We start from the raw sequence: 21,534 nt of genomic DNA, 5'->3' as shown, positions 1-21,534 counted from the left end.
TTAACATGTTTTATCAGGTTGATGCTACAAACAGTTAAATACATGTTCATCGCTGCAGATGGCTTAACGAATTAGCCTTGAATGACGAAAAGAGATAACATTCAAGCATTTATTGATAAAGATACAGTGTACAAGTGAAACTAGGCTGAGTGAGCTTAATGTAGAATGTATTTAAGCATCATCAAGAATATTGAATCCATATCTAGGCATTGCCATTTAAGTAAGATGTAAAAGCTATTGAGTGAATGTAAATGAGGTTCACAAGAATTTTTCCAGTAATGAGCAAGTTGGATCATGTGTGCAGTTTAGAAGTAAATTGACCTTAAAAACGATTTTGCATATTAATCATTCGACACAATAACGCTTTTTGGCAGTGTAGATAACAGGAAACTCCTTGGTGGGGTGGGGGGGGGGGGGGGGTGATGGGAGAGAAGAGATGCCAAGTAATTCGCAGAAGCCATAATGACAGAAGATAAAATAGTTCAAACCGTGAGTGGTTCGAAGTTGGAATGTGGTTCCCAAGATTAAGGTGGCCTATTTTAGTGGTAAGAAATTTGAATTATCTGATAGAGAAAAGTGTGTTGGGTTGAAGGGAGAACACATCGGCAGTGCCATTTATTAAATGGCTATATCAACCGGGATGCAGAGAGAAATGGGTAGAATGTCTTCTTCTTTATTGTAATCATGCCTTGGTGCTGTCTGTAGCTGATGAAAATTATTTGTTGGCCGCTGAATGTTGCAATGGTAGCTGTCAAATATGCGGGCAGCCTGATTTCCTTTGCCATTGAATTCTTGGTCCGTGAACACCTTTATTTAGCATGAAGACTCCACGATATTCTTAGTATTTTCTGCTGCTGGCGAATGCCTGCTTTCTGTTTCATTTCTGTCCAATCAACACTGAAGGGAGTTATATGAGTCCATCTGGAAGTGTGACGATCAGATCCTATTAAATTGTTAGCAATTCCTCCCAGGGATAACGTCGTGGCTATCCAACTGATAACAACAACCACATGCTGATAAAATACATCTGTGAAACGAAACTGGTCTGTAAGACTTCCCCTTGTTTTCTATTTTGCTATGACTTATTTTCCTCCAGCATCAGCGAGACATCACCAAAAGCAAAAGTGAAGATTTCGTTCTCTATGCGACAGTGAAGGTGTAGAGCACTTGTAAGTCTCTGGGTCTCCTCTGCTGCTCTCGAAAACTGAGCAAGTCCTGAACAAAGTTCATCGATGATAATTCCGACATTGCAGGATTGCCCAGTCATTTGGAATTGTATATAACGTGTTAATAATACAATTTGGTAAGCGTTCTGCCATCCACATCCCGAATCCATTGACATATCAGTTCTCCCAAGGACCATATTCAAAATTATATGGGAGAAGGAACGCACATATTCACCTTTAAATTTCTGTTCTTCCATTTCATTCTGCCATTCTAGTTCAAATACCGGCCTTTCGTTATCCACATTCCTGGATGAGCTTGCCTCTTTGCGAAAAATAAACACCAGTCATCCTCAAGAACGTCATGCCACCATCCTTGGTTTTTTGAGTGCACGAGTTCCAATTGCTAAAAAGGCTATTCAAAACTTCCCACGACGTGCTATGCTGCAGTACTATCGTTACAGAATCACAGTAAGGATTAAGAGTGACATTTCTGTCATCAAGACTGCTCACACCATCCATTCAGAACATCTCCTGACTTGTACCGTCCTCTATGGTATTCCAGCCCTCCCATTGCTGTCTCCACATAGCCCAGAGACTCTCCATCTGAAACTCAATGCTACTGAACAATCAAGCCAACACTTCAATCAGCGGTAGAGATTTCAAAAGACTCACAATGAACTGAGCGATGTAATTTCTCACCATTTCCATCTTCAACAAATGGCTTCTTATGCCAATACAATCTCCGAATCGAGACGCCCAGCCGCTCCATCTATGAGAAGCGTTCTCTCAGCAATCACTCAAATAAACACCAACCACCAGTCAAGACTGGAATGTATTTCAACGCTTTTAGAAATGCACTGCCATAACTGTAAGTACCAAAGAGTCAGGGGCTAATTCAGTGTCCCTAATCTCATGAAAGCCCGTTTATCTTCATCCTCCACTTAGCGAATTTTGTTCCACTTCCTCTGGTACTGCTGACAATTAATGTGCATCAGTTTGGAGGTGATAACTTCCAGAAAATCGATGCATTGATGGCCTTTCCAATCAAATTGGCCTCATAATGTATCATTCTGCAATAGGTGGCTTTCTAGTCATACATCAGAGTACAGCCTCAAAGAGTGATAGATGCTTCCAGAGATGTGGCATGCAAAACAGAACAATGCGAATTGTGGATAAGAACATGCAGTTGTCTGTAGAAGCACCAATCCACATAATTAATGGTGACATCACCGCCACTTCTGGGGAGCTCCAGGGCAAACGTTGACCAATTTGAGAATGTAGCCATTCGTTTCATTATGAGAATGTTCGAAGTTTGTGTTGGTGCTATAAAATGGGATGGTTTACAACATAATTTTTTCAGGAATGTGAGCTGCATCAATTGATCTAAAATCAGCTGATAACAGCACAAAATATTTAATAGAAAATCTCCTCGAGTCCGTTATGAAAATAATACTCAGAAACTGGACATGGAAAATTGCCTTTTTTGTAACTGATGCATCCCCACTAACCCCTTATTTGAATGAAATTCATTCTTTGGTTCATTGCCTTAATTTAACCGGAAGCAGGCTAAATATTCGCAGTTGGGTGCTCTTTACCGCCTTGCGTGATGATGCAGTCCCTTTAGCCATGTTATGTACACCTTCTTTTTTTTTTCCAAGATGTGTTCAGGATTTTATTTTCCTTGTCTGGTTTAGTTTGTGACAGGGAGTCAAAAGAAAATGCTGGCGACCTGGAGAAGCAGCTACAGTGAAACGGGTTTCCATGCTTCAACACATGTTACTTGTCTGGACTTTCTCACTGACAACGTTCCTGCCTGTAAACACTTCTGTTCGAAGTTATCTTTTTGCTGAAGGGCGTGTTTATCGGATGTTGCACGAAGGGGAACAACTTCATGATGGTGCGCTAGAGTCGGTTGAGTTACCAGTTTAGATAAATTGTTCAATATTTTGTTCGCTTATGTTCACGTTTAAACCTTAGTCTGCAAATGAATTTTGTTTTGCTTGAACTTAAATGGTTTGACAAGCTGCGTTACTCCTAGTATATCTGTTGTGCATCTACTTTTGAAAAAAAAAAGTTCGAGGCTACCTTCTTAAAAGGCTTGAGGGTCTCTTGCCTGATCCATAAGACTTGGATCTTCTTGTGGTGTAAGGTATATAACAATAAATCGAAACCATGCGACACACATTCCTGTTCCGCTTACTCTCAATGTGTGCCGTGACATCCTTGAACTTGTCAGTTAGAAAAGATTTTGACAAGGTCCCAGCAGAGGTGCAGATGGAGAACGTCAGCTCAGGATCATGTCACAATTAAGGTTAATTATAAGATTGAAAATTAATTGAATTTCTGTTCATTTCTTCGTCTCCTTCGCCAGATTTTCTCCTCTGTGTTTTCAAGTTTTAGGGTACAGTTCTTTAATCTATTTGCAGCTTCGGAGGAAAGTTTAGTTTTACTTTCTGTCACGGAAGCATTTAAATTTAAAAGTTAAACAAATATATTAAAACATTGCTTTTATATAGTGAGACCTACTATGAGACAACAATTCAATCTCAGCTTCCAATAATTTCTTAACAGTTTCCTTAACAAGATAATTATATAAGGATTGCACACATAGCTGAATGAATGAATACATTGGGAGTGGGTCAAAATCATCACTATAGATTCAACTTATTGAAATTATTCATCTTGCACTTGCCTCTTGCTTGTATAATTTATCAGATAGCAATATACGTATTAAAGATAGGCATGCAATGGAATTAATGGCTGACGTATCTCCAGAAACTGGTACTCAACATTCTAGATTTCTAACAGAAGTGTCATTGGAAATATTGGAGCTCGGCACAGTCATCGTGAAAATGTATCCAAAGTTCGCAGCAGTTGGAGGGTGGAAATATAACATGAGTATTTGAATATAGCAGAAGAGCAAACCCAAGAAATGGTAACTCGCCAGTTTGTCCAGCATGAGTATCTGGGGAAAATAATGTAATAAGACGTGATAACACAACATTAGAAAGTATTAACCGTGTTTAAATAAGCCAGCTTGGACTTTTCATGGGCAAATCCTGATAATTAAATTTAATGGGAATTTTTGTTTTGTTTCAGCATGCAGTAGAGTCGAGTAAATCGGGGAGAACCTATGAATGTGATTTTTTTGAATTTCAGAAGGGATTAACTAGAAGCCTTTTAACAAACGAGTTTGCAAATAAGTCCTTTGTCGGGGTGTAGGTTGAATTGTAAATCACCAACAGGAATTTTTTGCGTTGGAATATGGGAGCAATGTGAATATTGTGTCTGTTTAAACTCATGAGTTTGAAACAATGGGAGATGACGGTCATCAATGTCGGACGCAGTTCAGTGGGAGAAGTTCAATTGCAGCACAAACCTACACATTGAATTATGAAATCTAGCGGCCCGAGTTGCGATCTATGGAATCCTAAATGGCATAGTTCAGATTTCAGAATAATCCTGGAACTGAACAGTTTCGTAAATTTGGAAGAATGGATCAGTCCAACAGAGGCTGTCCATACGCCCTTACAATAACGGAGTCATGATTTGGAGTCGATTGCATTGAAACACACTTAAAAGAAACTGAACTTCCATTTCTCAAGGACATGTGCTCTACAATAGACTTACATCCCCGAGCAAACATAGCTCTTCATGAACATAGAACATCAGTTTTTATGGATTTTATATTTTGCATTGCATTTCTGTACAACCAACTGAAATGTAATAATCCATAACTTTGAAGTTCAGCTTCAGTTTACAGAAGACTCTCTTCCACTTGAAGTCTGGGCAGAAGCCAACGATGGCCAATAGAATTGCTCAAATGGAGCAACTAGGCAAGAATTCTCCCATAGATCGAGATTAATCAAAGGAACTTTGTGTCTGTGAAAGCTGACAGTGAAAACTAAACGAAATGATCAATAGAGGGAATGAGTCATAGAGCAGAGGTTTATCAAGCCCGTTGTGTCAATGCTGACCGACCGACAATAATCCCATTAGGTCCATAGGCTTCGTTGTGACAGTATTTCAATTATTTCTGTATTGTGACATTTTTGTATCTACTATCCTCCCACACAGTGTATTCCAGATATTTAACACTGACTGGCTGAAAAATATATTCTGAAAATCCACACCAATTATCCTGCCATTCGCATTGAAATCATGATGAATTTTTATTCACATTTCAAATAAGAGGTGCAACTGCAACTTACCTAATCTATCCACAGCCTTCATACTGTTACTGGTTACTCCTCCGGGGTCGCAACTGTAAAGAAATCAACCCTACCCGAACCAATCATTCTTCATAGAGCAAATGCTGCAGCCAGACGAGACAACATCGTTCCAATCTCGTTTTCACCTACTCCACTGCAATCCCATCCCTTACACAGGGCAGAGACAAGACTGCACACAAGCTCTGTCTGTAGCCCAAACAATTATCAGCCGCATGACGCTCCTGATCTTAAAGTCTACACTACCACTGAAAATGGTACACCATCTTCCATCTGAAACACTCAATTAAATGTGGATCTGTGGACGAGCACCCCAAACATCTCTGCTCAAGCGACTGTCAAACACAACATTGTTTTGGTCCATCACAATCTCCTCGTTCTTTAGAACACAAGTCATATAACAATACAGCGCAGAACAGGCCCTTCGGCCTTCAATGTTGCGCTGATCTGTGAACTATTCTCAGCTCGTCCCTCTCCACTATTCCGAAGTCATCCATGTGCTTATCTAAGGATCGTTTAAATCTCCCGAATGTGGCTAAGTTGACAGCATTAGCACGTGGTGCATTCCACGCCCTTAACATTCTCTGCGTAAAGAGTTGTCTCTGACGTCTAAATTAAATCTATCACCTCTCAATTTGCAGTTATGCCCCCTCGTACACGCTGATGTCATTATCCTAGGAAAAAGACTTGCACTGTCTACCCTATCTAAACCTCTGATCATCTTGTATGTCTTCATCAAATCCCCTCTTAGCCTTCTTCATGCCAATGAGAACTGGTTCAAGTCTCTCCGCCTTTCCTCAGAAGACCTTCACTCCAGAATAGGCAACATCCCGGTAAATCTCCTCTGCACCTTTTCCAATGCTTCCACATCCTTCCCGACTTATGGGGACCAGAACTGTGCACAATATTGAGAGCTTTAACCGCACCAGCGTTTTGTGTAGTTGCAGCACGATATTGCGGCTCCAGAACTCAATCCCTCTCCGAATGAATTCCAACACACCATATTCCTTCTTAACAGCACTATCCACTTGGACGGTAATTTTAAATGATACAGCCATTCCTAATACACTGATAGTCAATCTAGACATTTCCGTGCATTCCTCCATTCTCTTACTTTCAACGCTGTGTGATATTAATTGTAGCATTACATTGCAAATTCAGATACACAGCAAATGTTTTCCCATTTGTGTGGACTGCTGATGCAATTTCTTTATTAACCACAGGATGGACGTCATGCACCACACCTTTCAGTTTCAGACAAACATTGATATTAATAATCCAGATTCCCTTCTCTCTTCTGTAATGAAAGCACAATCTCCAAGTCAGGAATCCAACTCAGTTGTCAGAAGTGAGTTTTAATTGCTTTCATTGTTTGAGAGTCAATTCTGCTTAGTTTTAAAGACGTTTCTAAATTTCAGTCGGGTTCATTGTTCCTTTTTTGTTAAGGTCCCCATTATACACGTTCAGTTTCTCAATTAGTGTGGTAGATTTTAATTGTTGACCAGGCACTTGTCGTTTCATCGGCATGAGAGAGATTGGGGGTGCATAATTGAAATCAGTCAAGGTAGTCAGATTAGATTCCCTCTGAGTGAAACATGCTGACTTTTCCTGATTAATACCTGCCTGTCTAGTTGCCGACTCATTCTGCCTTGCACGTTCGTGGTCATCAATATAATTCACAATGAAAGGATAAGTTTCAATGCAACAGGCATCACAGTGTCCTAAATCTGAGAGATCCTTTCCAACTAATGGCAGTATGTAAGTTGGATTCGCTTTTTGGTCCTCCCACTTTATGTTCCATCACACTTCAGAGAGATATCTATATTCCTTTCCAGGTCCTTCAATTACTTAATTAACAAAGACTGTGGCAATGAAGCTTAATAATCTCCATTTCTGTACCAAACTTGTATTTTTTTCTTCTGTTCCATGGTTCAATGTTTTAACTTCTTGCAGCATTTACAAAACATCACGTCATGTACCAGGATTCCTGGGGCTCACAATCTTCAGCAATGTTTTCATGTGCTATTGCTTAATTACAGAAATGGAATAAACAATGACAAAAAAAGATGGAAGATACATGACTATAAACTGATTGAAAATGGGATAAACAGAGATACATAACGTCTTTCAAGAGTTGTTGTTAAGCATAGAGATTTTGCTTCATGGAGTCATATGACACGGAAACAAATCCTTTGGCCAATCTTTCAGGTCAAAGATGATTTCCATGCTAGAGTTATCTCATTTGGCTGTGTTTGGCCCATATCTCTACAAAGATTTCCTATTTATGTAGCTTTCCAGACGTATTTTAAAATGGTTTAAATGCACTTGGTAGTTAATTTCAAATGAAAACTACGCTGTGTGTGAAAATAAAAAGACACTCATGTTCCTTTTAAGTATCTCTCCTCTCATCTTCAAATTATTCCTCCGAGTTTTGAACTGTCCTACCCCTAAGGAAAAATGCCCTTTCTGTTCAAATTACCTATGACCCTCTTGGTTTTATGAAGTTCTGTAAGATGTCTAACCTCAACCCTCTGCGTTCCAGAAAAACAAAAGACCCAGCCTATCGACCTTCTCCTTATAATTCAAAATCTCTACTCTCGGCAATATGCTTATAAACCTTTCCTGCTTTCAAGTAAAAAGAATCGTTGGTCTTAGGCCTTGTTTAGAATTCTGAAAATCTTCCCTTAAAACCCTGAATTTCTAATGAGGGAACAGTAAGTAATTGATGCAGAAACAGAGGTACACGGAAAACAAACGGTTTCTCCACTGTCAAGGAAATTGCACTGAGCTGAATACCGTTCAAAACATGAACAATCAGCCAACAGTCAGTGAGGAGTTATTGTGCGGGCTGCAATAGACTGCATCGATAGAACACCAAAATAATTTGTTTCTTATACGTTTAACTTGCAATGTTTATTGAGGATTTTTGATTGTTGTTGATTTGCTTACTGTAGGCAGACAGTGAGACAATTTATCAATGAGTCTAACACGTGGTTATACTCATACTCATGAGGAATCTCCTCATGTCTAAATCTCGCATGTTTCTGAGAAATTTATTGAGCCTGAAATGTTAAAAACAGTTTCTCATTCTACTGGCGATTTGTAGTTTATAAGGATTTCCAGCTTTCAAACTTTTATTATTCAATAAATACGTACCAACGCCAGACCATGAATAACCTAAGCACACGTTTTGTTTCAAAACAGTACAAAAAAATGACGTTCACAATCTTCACTTAACAGGTTGATGTTTAACATAACGTTAAATGTGACATGAGGTTCATCAGTTACTCTTTGATGGGCAATCATTACGCTTTTCTCAAGTCGCATTAATTGTGGAAATCATTTGAATTTTGGCATTTTGTAGTCATCATGAGCATAGCAAAGATTTGTTTTGTGGTAACATGTATGAGAATTGATGATTTCGTGAGACAGAAATGTAATGCCTTCTTACGCGCATAACTGATTCAAGTTATACAGTTAAATAGTGGCCGTGGTGCATCATACAGCACAGAGACATTGAAGTTTTCGTCAACTGGTGGGAGATTCCAGAATTACATGGAGTTTAACGTTTGCTATCCGCTTGGAAGGTAGTCGTTATGATTTGTAACTCACCAATTTGTATTGAAAATCATTCAATTCGAAAACATTCTGAAAAAAATAGCGCTTTCCAGATCCAGAAAAAAAAGGCCTGTTCTGTGTTTTACATAACTCTGACTGCATGAGGGCAAGTGATCCATGACACATTGGAAACTGCGTTTGATGCCTGCAGCTGTCTGTATAATAAAAAGTATATATTCCTTCACTTACAACCTCTGTAGTAAGAAAAGAAAATAGTTACTATGGAGACCATTGAAGGAAGTGGTCGGTTGCCACAGGTATCTTTATGGGATTTATGTCCATACAGCTGCAAATGATTATCTGTCACTAAGATGTGGCAAAACTTTCATTAGCTGACACTTACCATCATTTTCGTTTTTCGCTCAGGATTAACCACGCATTCTGACTACTTGGTCGCACGATGGCTCAAAAATGTCTAATTCTCCCAGTCTCAGCAGCCTTGAAGATTGATCTCTAACAACATTTCCTTACAGTTTCTGCTAAGCATGTTATGTTTTCATTTAGCGCAACACCCCGTTTTGATATCATATTGCTGAATTTATAATAGGATGCCACCACAGGTAGCCACATGTTCAATGATGAGGAAATTCACTCCAGTTTAGTAATCACCATATGTTGTTTGCAGTAAAAACAATGATCGAGTGAAACATCTGTTGAAGGCATGCTGTGGCATCAAATATGTAAACAAACGAAATAATTTCACAGTGCTGAATCCTGGCAACTCGTATTTATATGGGACAACATGCTCAATTATGTTCTCAGTTTTCTTTAACATTCCTACTTTCAGATACTCTTCCCGAGATTCAATAAAAACGTTAGGTCATTCTGCACTGTTCAAGAACTCAAAGATGGCGAAAAACATGGTACTTCGTCTGGAACTGTGTTCAGGTTCAAGTTTCAGTACTATGAGAAAATTCTGTTTGTTATCAATTTGCCAATGGATTTGCATTTATCTTTGCAAAGTATCCCGGAATAGCTGCATCACGTAATACAATCTCTTTTGATCATTATTCGAGTCGCTACATTGTGGAAACAAGCTATTCAGCCCAACCAATCTACACTGACACGCCAAAGAGAATCACGCCCCGGCCCATTTCCTGTCCATCCACGTTTCCCTTGACTAACACAGATAACCTACAAATCTCTAATTGCTGTGGGTAATTTGATATGCCCAGTCGACATAACTTTCACATCTTTGAAATGTGGGAGGAAATCAGAACATCTGGCAGCACCCCAAAGAGTCATAGGCAAACATGCAAACACCATTCAGACAGACGCCTGAGGTTATTATCGATTCCTGTTGCTGTGAGGCAGCAGTGCTAACCACTGAGCGTCCGTGCCATCCCACATTGGTTTAGTGTAATCCAAGCGAAGGAAAAAGAGGCACAATGTTACGATGTTGTTGCGTGTGTCGGCAGTCAATGGGATGAGGAAAATAAAACAAAGATCAATAATACACGTGAGATCTCGCAAAAGTATATGGAGACGAAAACTATGCCCAGAGCTCCAAGTGTGGTGTGTCCAAAGGGTAGCAAGTACAAAATAGGCTGACACGAGGCTCAGTGGTTCGCACTGCTGGCCTCACAGTGCCAGGGACCCTGGTTCGATTCGAATCTTCTCGTGACTGTCTGTGTGGAGTTTGCATATTCTCCCCATGTCTGTGTGGGATTACACTGGGCGCTCCGGTTTTCTCCCACAATCCAAAAATTTTCAGGCGAGGTGAATTGGTTGTACTAAATTGCCCATAGTGTTAAGTGCATGAGTCAGGGGTAAGTATATGAAAGGGGAATTGGGCTGGGTGGGTTAGTATTCGGAGGATCGGTGTGGACCTGTTGGGCCAAGTGGCCTGTTTCCTCCCCACAGAAAATCTAACCTAATCGGATAATTGTGGACGTCTCGCTGAATATGGTTTAGCTGAGAAATATTGTTATCATAACTGAGTGCAGTTCTCACCGAACTTCAAGAGATATGACGACTTTAAAACGGTGCATAGTGTTCTAAGTGAAGGCTGTCCAGGGATAACGATGTCATATCTGTGTGATTATCTCTGAGTATGTACGAAGCGAAAAATGTTAACATCAAAACTAAGCGCTGTGCTCCTCGTAACATTACTGCTGAGAGGCACAGAGTCCATAAGTGCGGAGAATGTCCTAAGAGGTAGTCTCACCAAGAGACACTGAGACAATAACATTACACAGTGTCTCGGGTGAGGCCAAACCAACGATCAAATGATATTTTAAATAACTTTACCACTTTTTAACTCTGCTGACCTGACATAAAATGCCCAACTGCAGAAATATTACGCATACCTTGGGAATTCGATGCTGAATTAGCTTTTATTCTTTCATCTCCTCAAATGAGAAAAGTCAAAACTTTACCTACGCCTCTTCAGGTAGAAAAACACTGCGGTTGAGCACTTTTAGTGACTGTTCTTGGAAAAATGGAGAAGTAGAAAAAGTCCAGCAATGAAGATATAAGAACAAATTCTGAAATAAAGTGCAAACAACCTGCCTTCAAACGCAGTCCATGCAGAATTCTAATTTTCATTCCGCTCTGTGTCTTGATCCGAACCATGTCTGACTTCATCTCAGGATTCACAAGATCGGAGAATTGTATAATCCCTTATTGACCAGTCGATCAAAAATCAAACTAAGGTAGCCTTGATGTAACATATAGATTAAGCCAACACAAACTTCTGGGAAAGCGAATTCCCACTTGAATGAATTCCCAACTTGTGAATTTCTTCTCATTCCTACCTGACCGAGGTTAGACGTCCCATTTATCCTCTGGTCACAGCAGATTTTAAATGTAACCGGGTTGGTGAGATGGCTAACGGTTAAGTTTCAGACTGGGTCAAGTTCAGCGGTAGGAACAAGTCAGGCAGATTTTTTTTCGTCAAAAACAAATAGCAGGCTAATTCCTGAAGTGCGCTTCCACTACAAAAGTACAAAGCTTGATGGCAACAAATTTGGACAGTAAAAACACCCAAAGAGTATCCAACTGATCCACTGTCCTCAAATTGCTGTATAACATTATAAGACATTTAAAACCCCATAATAGAAGCCTTTCACCCTGGGAGTAACTGAATTGAAACATTTCCGAGCAGCTTCGAATGGAACGATATCCTTCATCAGGTAAGGAGACCAAACACACTTCACACAAAGTTCTCCGTTTGTGTTCTCAGTCAGACTGGTACAGCTGCAGCAACACGTCCTTCACACAGGGTTGTTTAAAAGTACAGCCAGCAGGCACGTTTTACACCTTTTTCCTTTTCTTTAGAAACTTCATTTTATTACCGTGATGAGAAGATTTATTTTCTTTATTCAGCGTATTGAGATTTTGTTTGAAACTCTCTTCTCAGAGAGCATTGGAGGCAGAGTTATTGAATATTTCTGAGACACAGACAGTAAGACTCATGGATAACAACGAGTCAAGGATTATGAGGGAGTGGGCAGGAATGTGCAGAGTGGGTAACAAATGATGACAGTGATACAAAATGAGACTGCATTTCACCAGAGCTTCAAGGAATACAATGTAAGATGAAATGATAATGTTAAAATGCTGAAAGTGATGGGATGAAGTCGCTCTTGTACCAGAGAACCATAGAGCTGCTTTGTCATGAGAGAACCACCAATTACAGTGGTTGAACCTGAGGGTCACCACTCCTCCGGTGAGGAGGTGAGGTTGAGAAACCGGGCCCTTCATAGTAACCTCTGTCAGTGTGGGGAATTGAACGTGCGCTATTGGCCTTCCTCTGCATCAGAAACCAACCGTCCTGCCAACTGAATGGGGGACTATGCCACTGCTATGGACAGAAATACTCAAAGACAAATGGCAATATAAAGTTGGAAAAGAAGGAAGAAGCTACGAGTCAGACAATGTTCATGATACCGGCTGACGACAAAAGAATAAAGTTCTATCTACGAAATCACATCTTATAATGAGACAAATGTTTCGATGCAGTCTTTGGCTGAACACAGTATGGGATGGCAAGTAATGTAACCAGAATTACTGACAGTAATTAGATATTGATAATAATGAGATAAGCAGATAAGTTTGATTGGTCTGTGCAAAGTGTGATTATGTGTACATAACGTATAAAGGTGATGCAATCAATTGCTTGGAGATTATGGTCACGTGGGAAATAACTAGTCTGTTGAAACTTTGAGTTTAACACGGATCTCTCTGGCCACAAGGCTCCATTCAGTCTGGCAGAATTCAACAAATAGTGTGCTGTTCCAAGATAAATATTTGTAGGATTCAACGCCTCCTGTGCGCTCGTGTGTTCAATACCCAGAATGCACACCGTTGAATGTCCAAATTTCAGTTAATCCTCGCTGTCATCATTGTCTGATTGCACACAGCAGAGTGGGAAAATATCTACCTGAAACATAGTAGGCATTTTAGTCCTGCAGATATTGTGTTTCTGTGCAAATTACACGGTATTAGTACTGCTGAGTGTCGAAGTATCCGTCATCAGATAGCGTAGACATTGCAGTATTGTTAACAATACACAACTTGCACACTGCTGTGCGTCCAAACATTAATTGTCCTTCATTGTAGGTATTGCAGTCCTTACATATTTCACAGGCAGAACAATGCTGATGTTCCAAGTATCAGTCATCCCTCACTGAGATATTGCAATATTTTCAATATTGAATTGCTGTCGACAATACATATCCTGTACACTAATGACTGCGATGTCTCCACGACAACGCATTGTTGTCCAAACGACGCAGGTTATACACTGCTGCCTGTCCAAAAAGCAGTGATCATACATCTTAGATATTGTGTAACCATATGCAGAAGACTGAGTGCACAATGATAAGTTTCTGAATGTCCTCCGGGAAGGAAACCAGGCACATGGGATTGCAAACTCACTGCAATGTGCTTGTCATTTTAAAGTCCCACTGAATAATTTGTGATGTACAATACATTTTGATCAGCCACATCGACTGAATGAACGAGAAGAACATTTAAGTTAAACTTTAAGATTATCAGTTCTGGAACGATGGTCGGATGTTAGCCCTCCTTATTTGATTATACTTAGCTGAGTAACTGCAGAGAGCTCCCGCTCATTTTCACCAGGTTAATCATGATTCATTTCTGTCTCTACACTAACAAATCTCCTTAATCTGAGTAGATGATTCACTGATGAGCGAAATGATCCTTTCTCATACACATCACAGAATCGTTCCTTGCTTTAGCAATTATTAACAGCAATGTAGTTTGTGTTATCCTCTAAAGAGTTCCCATTCTCCAGGTAGTTCACAGTGTGGAAAGAAGAAATCAGCGGCCATGGGAACTGCCCTGTTCTTACTTTTGGGATTCTTGGTGACAGTCCAACTGGGCACTGCTGATGAAGGAGTGCAACCACGTTCTTCCTTTAAACGTGAGTCCATGTCTCCTCAAACATCCTTTAGAAGAATTCAGAAGGTCAGATGAATGTGATTCGTCCCCTGAAGACTACATTCTCATCTGTCGTGTTTAGATTTACAAATACTTAAAAAGAATTAATTGCTATGTACAAAAATCGGCCATGGAATGGACGCATCTCTGGCAAAGCTAATATTTTTTGCACCTTCCTCATGTCCCCAGAGGACATTCAGAAGTGAATCGAATTTCTGCGAATCTGGAGTCAGATGTAAAAAACAAAAGGTAAGAATATCAGTTTACTTTCCCTGAACGATATGAGTTGAGTAGGTATTTCCTACTTGCATTTCACAATTTGAACGTCATTCAAACATCATCACCTTCCATTGAGAGAGTCGAAGACAGGTCCTCAGAACATGAGCTTGTTCGTTCTGGATTGTGATTCTGGTTACAGTCCTGCAAGTCCACCCTCCAGTCTCACGGCATTTGGTGAAGCAGTGCAGTTATTTCCAATGAGTGCGGAACTCATTTTAGCTACGAACAATCTGTGGTGTTTTCCTTCTGATTAGTATTATTTCACCATTTCATCAATTACCTACTCATCTTTGCTTTCCAGACATCGTCCCCGAATGCTCAACACTTAGAGGAAGATGCTGGCCTAGAGAATGTCCAGAGGGTAGCGTCGAATTGGAAGGGATCTGCCTCCGGCGTGGCAATTGCTGCAAACCTCTCACACATTTCACTTCCGATGGGTAAACGTGCAGCCAACCAAAGTGCATCCGAGGCTGTGGCTGAAGCTAATTGCTGTCTCGGTAATATGTTCGCTCTTGACTGTGTACATCCCCACAAAACCTCCATTTCTATTGAATCGTGAATAAAGCCCTCACTGCATTGCTCACATGTCGTGTCACGTGTCTTATTACAGATTGTGCCCAGTATGCATTATATTGTAGCTAATTTGGGGAGTGGAGGGGGATGAAACTCCAATAAATAGCAGAAACACAGTCGCCTCTGTCGGCTCCAAACTAGCCTCCTTCAGAATCTTACATTTTGGATCCATAACAAATGACAAACTAACATCGGCCCAAGTATGAACAGATGTATAATGAGCAACTCCTTCCATTTCGATGGTCACCTTCATTTAGAAAGTGAACGGCAGCAGATATAGAGGAATTCCACCGCCCTGCTAGTTACTCTCTGATCCACTCACCATCCTGATTTCCACATGTATCAGCGGTTCCTCCTGTTTCATCAAAATCCTAGAATTCCGTCCCAATCCTTTCATTTTGGGCCACTCCACAGCCAGCAGATGGTTCACATGCAAGCTCACTGGCATCCCCAACATTTTCAAATGAGGCAACTGTGACGAGCGACACATAACCGAAAGGCCAGCGTCCATTACGACCCATCAGTCAAAAGAAATCAATGATTAGTGACTTCAGTGAAGCTGTGCAGAGAGGGTGGGGTGGCCATGTTGGTAAGGGATTATATTCAGTCCCTTGAGCGGGGGGAACTGGAATCAGGGAATGCAGAGTCAGTGTGGATGGAGCTGAGAAATTCTCAGGGAAAAAAGACCCTCTTGGGAGTTATCTACAGGCCTCCAAACAGCAGCCTGGATGTCGGATGTAAGTTGAATCAGGAGCTGAAATTGGCCTGTCGCAAAGATATTACTATAGTTGTTATGGGGGATTTCAACATGCAGCTAGACTGGGAGAATCAAGATGGTGTTGGACCTTAAGAAAGAGAACTTTGTGGAGTGCCTCAGAGATGGATCCTTAGAACAGCTGGTGGTGGACCCTACCAGGAGAAGGCAATTCTGGGTCTGGTATTGTGCAACGAACCAGAATTGATCAGGGACCTCGAAGTGAAGGAGCCCTTGGCAAGTAGTGACCATAATACAATAAGCTTCAATCTGCAATTCGATAGATTCGGGGTCAGTTCCTGCGGATTGGAGGGTGGCTAATGTTGCACCACTTTTTTAAGAAACGTGGGCGAGAGAAAGCAGGAAATTATAGACCTGTTAGTCTGACCTCAGTGGTGGGAAAGATGCTGGAGTCTATTATAAAGGAGGAAATTACGACGCATCTGGATAGTAGTAACAGGATAGGTCAGGGTCGTCATGGATTTATGAAGGGGAAATCATGCTTGACTAATCTTCTGGAATTTTTTGAGGATGTAACTCTGAAGATGGACGAGGGAGATCCAGTAGATGTAGTGTTCCTGGATTTTCAGAAAGCTTTTGAGAAAGTCCCACATAGGAGGTTAGTGAGCAAAGTTAGGGAGCATGGTATTGGAGGCAAAGTACTAACTTGGATTGAAATTTGTTTGGTTGATAGGAAACAAAGAGTAGTGATAAACGGCTCCATTTCAGAATGGCAGGCAGTGACCAGTGGGGTACCACAGGGATCAGTGCTGGGACCGCAGCTTTTTGCAATATATGTTAATGATATAGAAGATGGTATTAGTAATAACATTAGCAAATTTGCTGATGATACTAAGCTGGTTAGCAGGGTGAAATGTGAGTAGGATGTTAGGAGATCACAGGGTGACCTGGACAGGTTAGGTGAGTGGTCAGATGCATGGCAGATGCAATTTAATGTGGATAAATATATGGTTATCCACTTTGGTGGCAAGAACAGGAAGGCAGATTCCTACCTAAATGGAATCAATTTAGGTAAAGGGGCAGTACAGAGAGATCGGGGTGTTCTTGAACACCAGTCAATGAAGGTAAGCATGCAGGTACAGCAGGTAGTGAAGAAGGCTAAGAGCATGCTGGTCTTCCTAACAAGAGCGATTAAGTAAAGAAGCGAAGAGGTTCTTCTGCAGCTGTACAGGGCCCTGGTGAGACCACACCTGCAGTACTGTGTGCAGTTCTGGTCTCCAAATTTGAGGAAAAACATTCTGGCTATTGAGGGAGTGCAGCGTAAGTTCACGAGGTCAATTCCTGGAATGGTGGGACTACCTTACGCTGAAAGACTGGAGCAACTGGGCTTGTCTCCCCTTGAGTTTAGAAGACAGAGAGGGGATCTGATTGAGACATATAAAATTATTAAAGGATTGGACACTCTGGAGGCAGGAAACATGTTTCCGCTGATGATTGAGAGCCGAACCAGAGGACACCGTTTAAACATACGGGGTAGACCATTTAGGACAGAGATGAGGAGAAACCTCTTCACCCAGAGAGTAGTGGCTGTGTGGAATGCTCTGCCCCAGATGGCAGTGGATGACCAGTCTCTGGCTTCATTTAAGAACGAGTTGGATAGATCTCTCAAGGATAGTGGAATCCAGGGTTATGGAAATAAGGCAGGAACAGGATACTGATTAAGGATGATCAGCCATGATCATATTGAATGGTGGTGCAGGCTCGAAGGGCAGAATGGCCTACTCCTGCACCTATTGTCTGTTGTCTAATTAATCTCTGGGATGTCCTTCCTTCTCACACCCCGCTTCCATCTGACAGCATCTCTGTCCTGTTGGCTATTACTGAGTTGTTTTCCATCCTTCTGCTCACTTTGACTCTCAAGACTCGACCGTAAAACTTTTCAATCGTTACAAATGTTCATAAATGAATGCAAAAACTAGAATCCTCACGTAGGTCGAGCACTGTAAATCCTCGAACTAACGTTTACCGACAGAAAGCAATAAAGAGTGAAAGAAAGAAAGAGAAGGAAAGATAGAAAGAAAGTAAGCAAGAAAGAAAAAAAAAGAAGGAATGGAAGGAAGAAAGGAAGGAATGAAAGAGAGGAATCAAAACGGAAAGAAGGAAAGAGAGAAACAAGGGAAGAGTGAGACAGAGAAAGATAAAAACAAACAAAGGAAGAGAAAGAAACAAACAAAGGGAGAGAAAGAAAGAAAGAAAGAAAGAAAGAAAGAAAGAAAGAAAGAAAGAAAGAAAGAAAGAAAGAAAGAAAGAAAGAAAGAAAGAAAGAAAGAAAGAAAGAAAGAAAGAAAGGAAGAAAGAAAGAAAGAAAGAAAGAAAGAAAGAAAGAAGGAAGGAAGGATGGATGGAAGGAAAGAAATAAAGAAAGAAAAACAGACAGAAGGAAATAAAGAAAGAGAGAAAACGATAGAAATAAAGAAAGGAAAAAACGAAAGAAAGAATGAAAAAAAACAGACAAACAATGAAAGGAAAAATGAAATTTTCCTGTTGAGTTCTGTCAACAGCTCTCACATTGTGGCGGAGAAATGTGCTGGTATCAGGCCCAGTATCTGCACACGTCACTGTATTGTACAGTATAAATGGATGAAGATTACCGCAATACCAAAATTATCCTCACTTCCCGAATAGAACGTGAACAAACATGGAAGAAGTGTACCGACTTCCCTCTAACTTTAGATCAGTTTGTCAATGCTATTAAAGCACAGTCTACTACCGTAGCACACCTACAGTGTGGAGACAAGCCAATCAGCCAAGCGAGGTCTCTCCATAGCTTCAAAGAACTAACTTGAGGACAGAGAGATGATGTGCAAACTCCACACAGATATGCACCAAGGGTGGAACTGAATGCAGCAACGCCATCCCTGGAGGACAGCAGGACCAATGTGACTGCGGTTGTTTCATGCTCCAGGTGGACTGGGTTATCGGTGTGAGCCACTTGAGGTGTTTGCCTGAATTGATGTTGCATTCAAAAACCCAACATTGGATGTTTGTGCGGTGATGTGGGGAGTCCAGCGGAGCATGGGATTCCACCTTTCTGGACGCAGGACGGACAGAGAGAAAGGAACTCTTAGATTTTGAGTCATCATGTTGTATATCACTCGTTTAAAGTTTTTGGCATTGCAGGTAGAGGTAGTCACAGAGGGACACACACACGCACAAAAACACACCCACACGCACAAACGTGCACACACACACACAAAACCAGTCACAGGAACGCATGTACACACACCGAAAACACACGCATACTCACCTCCTTCTCAATCTACATTGCAATAGGGATATGAGAAAGGGTATGGGCACTGTTGGAATATCAATGCCAGCTTTGATCATTTGGCTCACACTCTGCCTGAAGCATTGAGGGGAAGCAAAGGTAAAAGCACACTATGGTCAGTCCCTCCCGGGAAACAAGAAGTATGAAATATTATCGAGAGAAAGAGTTAGCTTCCAATGCAATCATGATTGTCAGCTTGTCATTCTCTCACATGTCTTTCCTTAACTCCTGTTTGTCTTCGTTTGACGTTCCCTTTTTCCAACTTCCTGTCGTTATCTGTTGGTCTCTGCATTTCTCTTTTTCTCTCGGACTCTGTCTCTCTTTCTTGCTCAATATCTGTGTCTTTCTGATGCTGCCTTGCTCTGCGACCCTTTCTATCTTTCTTTCTCTTTAACGCTCTCACATACATCCCCGCTCCACTCCTACTCCCCATCCTGCTTTATTTCAATCTCTCGCTTCCATTTCTTTCTCTCCAGATATCACAATCAGGGCAGGCAAGAACAAGGTAGGGTTAATAAATTAAACTGCACTTATTTCAATGCAAGGGGCCTAACAGGGAAGGCAGATAAACTCAGGGCATGATTCGTAACATGGGACTGGGATATCATAGCAATTACAAAAACTTGGCTCAGGGATGGGCAGGACTGGCAGGTTAATGTTCCAGGATACAAATGCTACAGGAATGATAGAAAGGGAGGCAAGAGAGGAGGAGGAGGGAGTGGTATTTTTGATAAGGGTTAGCATTACAGCTGTGCTGAGGGAGGATATTCCCGGAAATACATCAGGGGAAGTTATTTGGGTAGAACTGAGAAATAAGAAAGGGATGATCACCTTATTGGGATTGTATTGTAGACCCCGTAATAGTCAGAGGGAAATTGAGAAACAAACTTGTGAGGAGATCTCAGCTATCTGTAAGAAAAATAGGGTAGTTATGGTAGGGGATTTTAATTTCCAAACTTCGTCTGGGACTGCAGGAGAGGTAAAGGTTTAGATGGAGAGGAATTTCTTAAGTGTGTACATGACAATTTTCTGGTACAGTATGTCGATGTACCTACTAGAGAAGGTGCAAAACCTGACCTACTCTTGGAAAATAAGGCAGGGCAGGTGACTGAGGTGTCAGTGGGGGAGCACTTTGGGGCGAAACTTTATCCGTTAACTCCACGATAATGCCTCTGCGTTTATTACAACCACAACATGCACGATATTTAAGTTCAAGGTCTGTAACATTGGCCGAGAATGAAACGGTCTCATATTCTTGCGTTTAAGACCATTCTAAGAATGTAAAGGGAAAGTGATCCTTGTACACAATCGGCTCCGACCATGATTCGTGACATAAACATTAAAATGTTGTAAACCTAGGAGGAAACTCAATAGTTCATTTTCGGTCATACAGCGTTTCCTCTGGTGGACTTTGAGTTTATTCAAAAAGCAACTCCATCAACATCTTCCTACAACAGTACAGTACCCACTCGTATGCGACAAGCATCAATGGCAACCTTCAAGATTTTCGTAATGTTTTGGGTAGTTAAGCATTTGCGGTAGTTAATATGTTTTTTAAATGGTCAAACGACTTCTGGCCTGGTTCTGTCCACCGAAATGTTGTGCTTGTCTTCAGCAAATGGGTTAACGCTCCCACTCTACTGCTGAAGATTGGAACAAATCTCCAATATTATCCTCTTCGTTCTCAGAATCAAAGCACCTCTTTCTTCGAGGTTCGTCTGAGAAATTCCTCGATGGCCTTCACCGTTGCATTTCATGAGGTCAATCTTCAGTGAAAGACATTTTTGTCCCAGGTACGTCTCCTCTGCTTTCGAGATTTCAAATTGTTTAAGGTTATTACAAGTTTCGCATCTCGGAGTTGTTCAAAGAGCTTTACTAACCATACCATGTGATCTTTCCAGGACTTACTAATGATCAATACATCGTCCAAATAGACTTCACAGTTTGTTAACCAAGCCACAAATCTGATCACGAGTCTTTGGAATGTGGCAGGTGCATTTTCTTTCATTTCATTGACGTAGCCCAATTGGGGTTGCAAACACAAAAATCTCTTTCACCATGTCTGATAAAGGTATCTGCCAGTAAACACGCACTAATTCCAACTTGGTGTTGTAACTAGCTCATCCATCTTTCTCGATACAGTCCTCCAATGTCGGTATTTGATATAAGCCTGATTTTGTAACTGTGCTTATGTTCCGATAATCCACACAAAACTGT

This window comes from Chiloscyllium plagiosum, unplaced genomic scaffold (genome assembly GCF_037043375.1).
Source record: "Chiloscyllium plagiosum isolate Xiang-an unplaced genomic scaffold, Cpla_swu_hap1 HiC_scaffold_45, whole genome shotgun sequence".
In the NCBI taxonomy this organism is placed as follows: Eukaryota; Metazoa; Chordata; class Chondrichthyes; order Orectolobiformes; family Hemiscylliidae; genus Chiloscyllium; species Chiloscyllium plagiosum.
Note: the sequence above shows the minus strand (reverse complement) of the source record.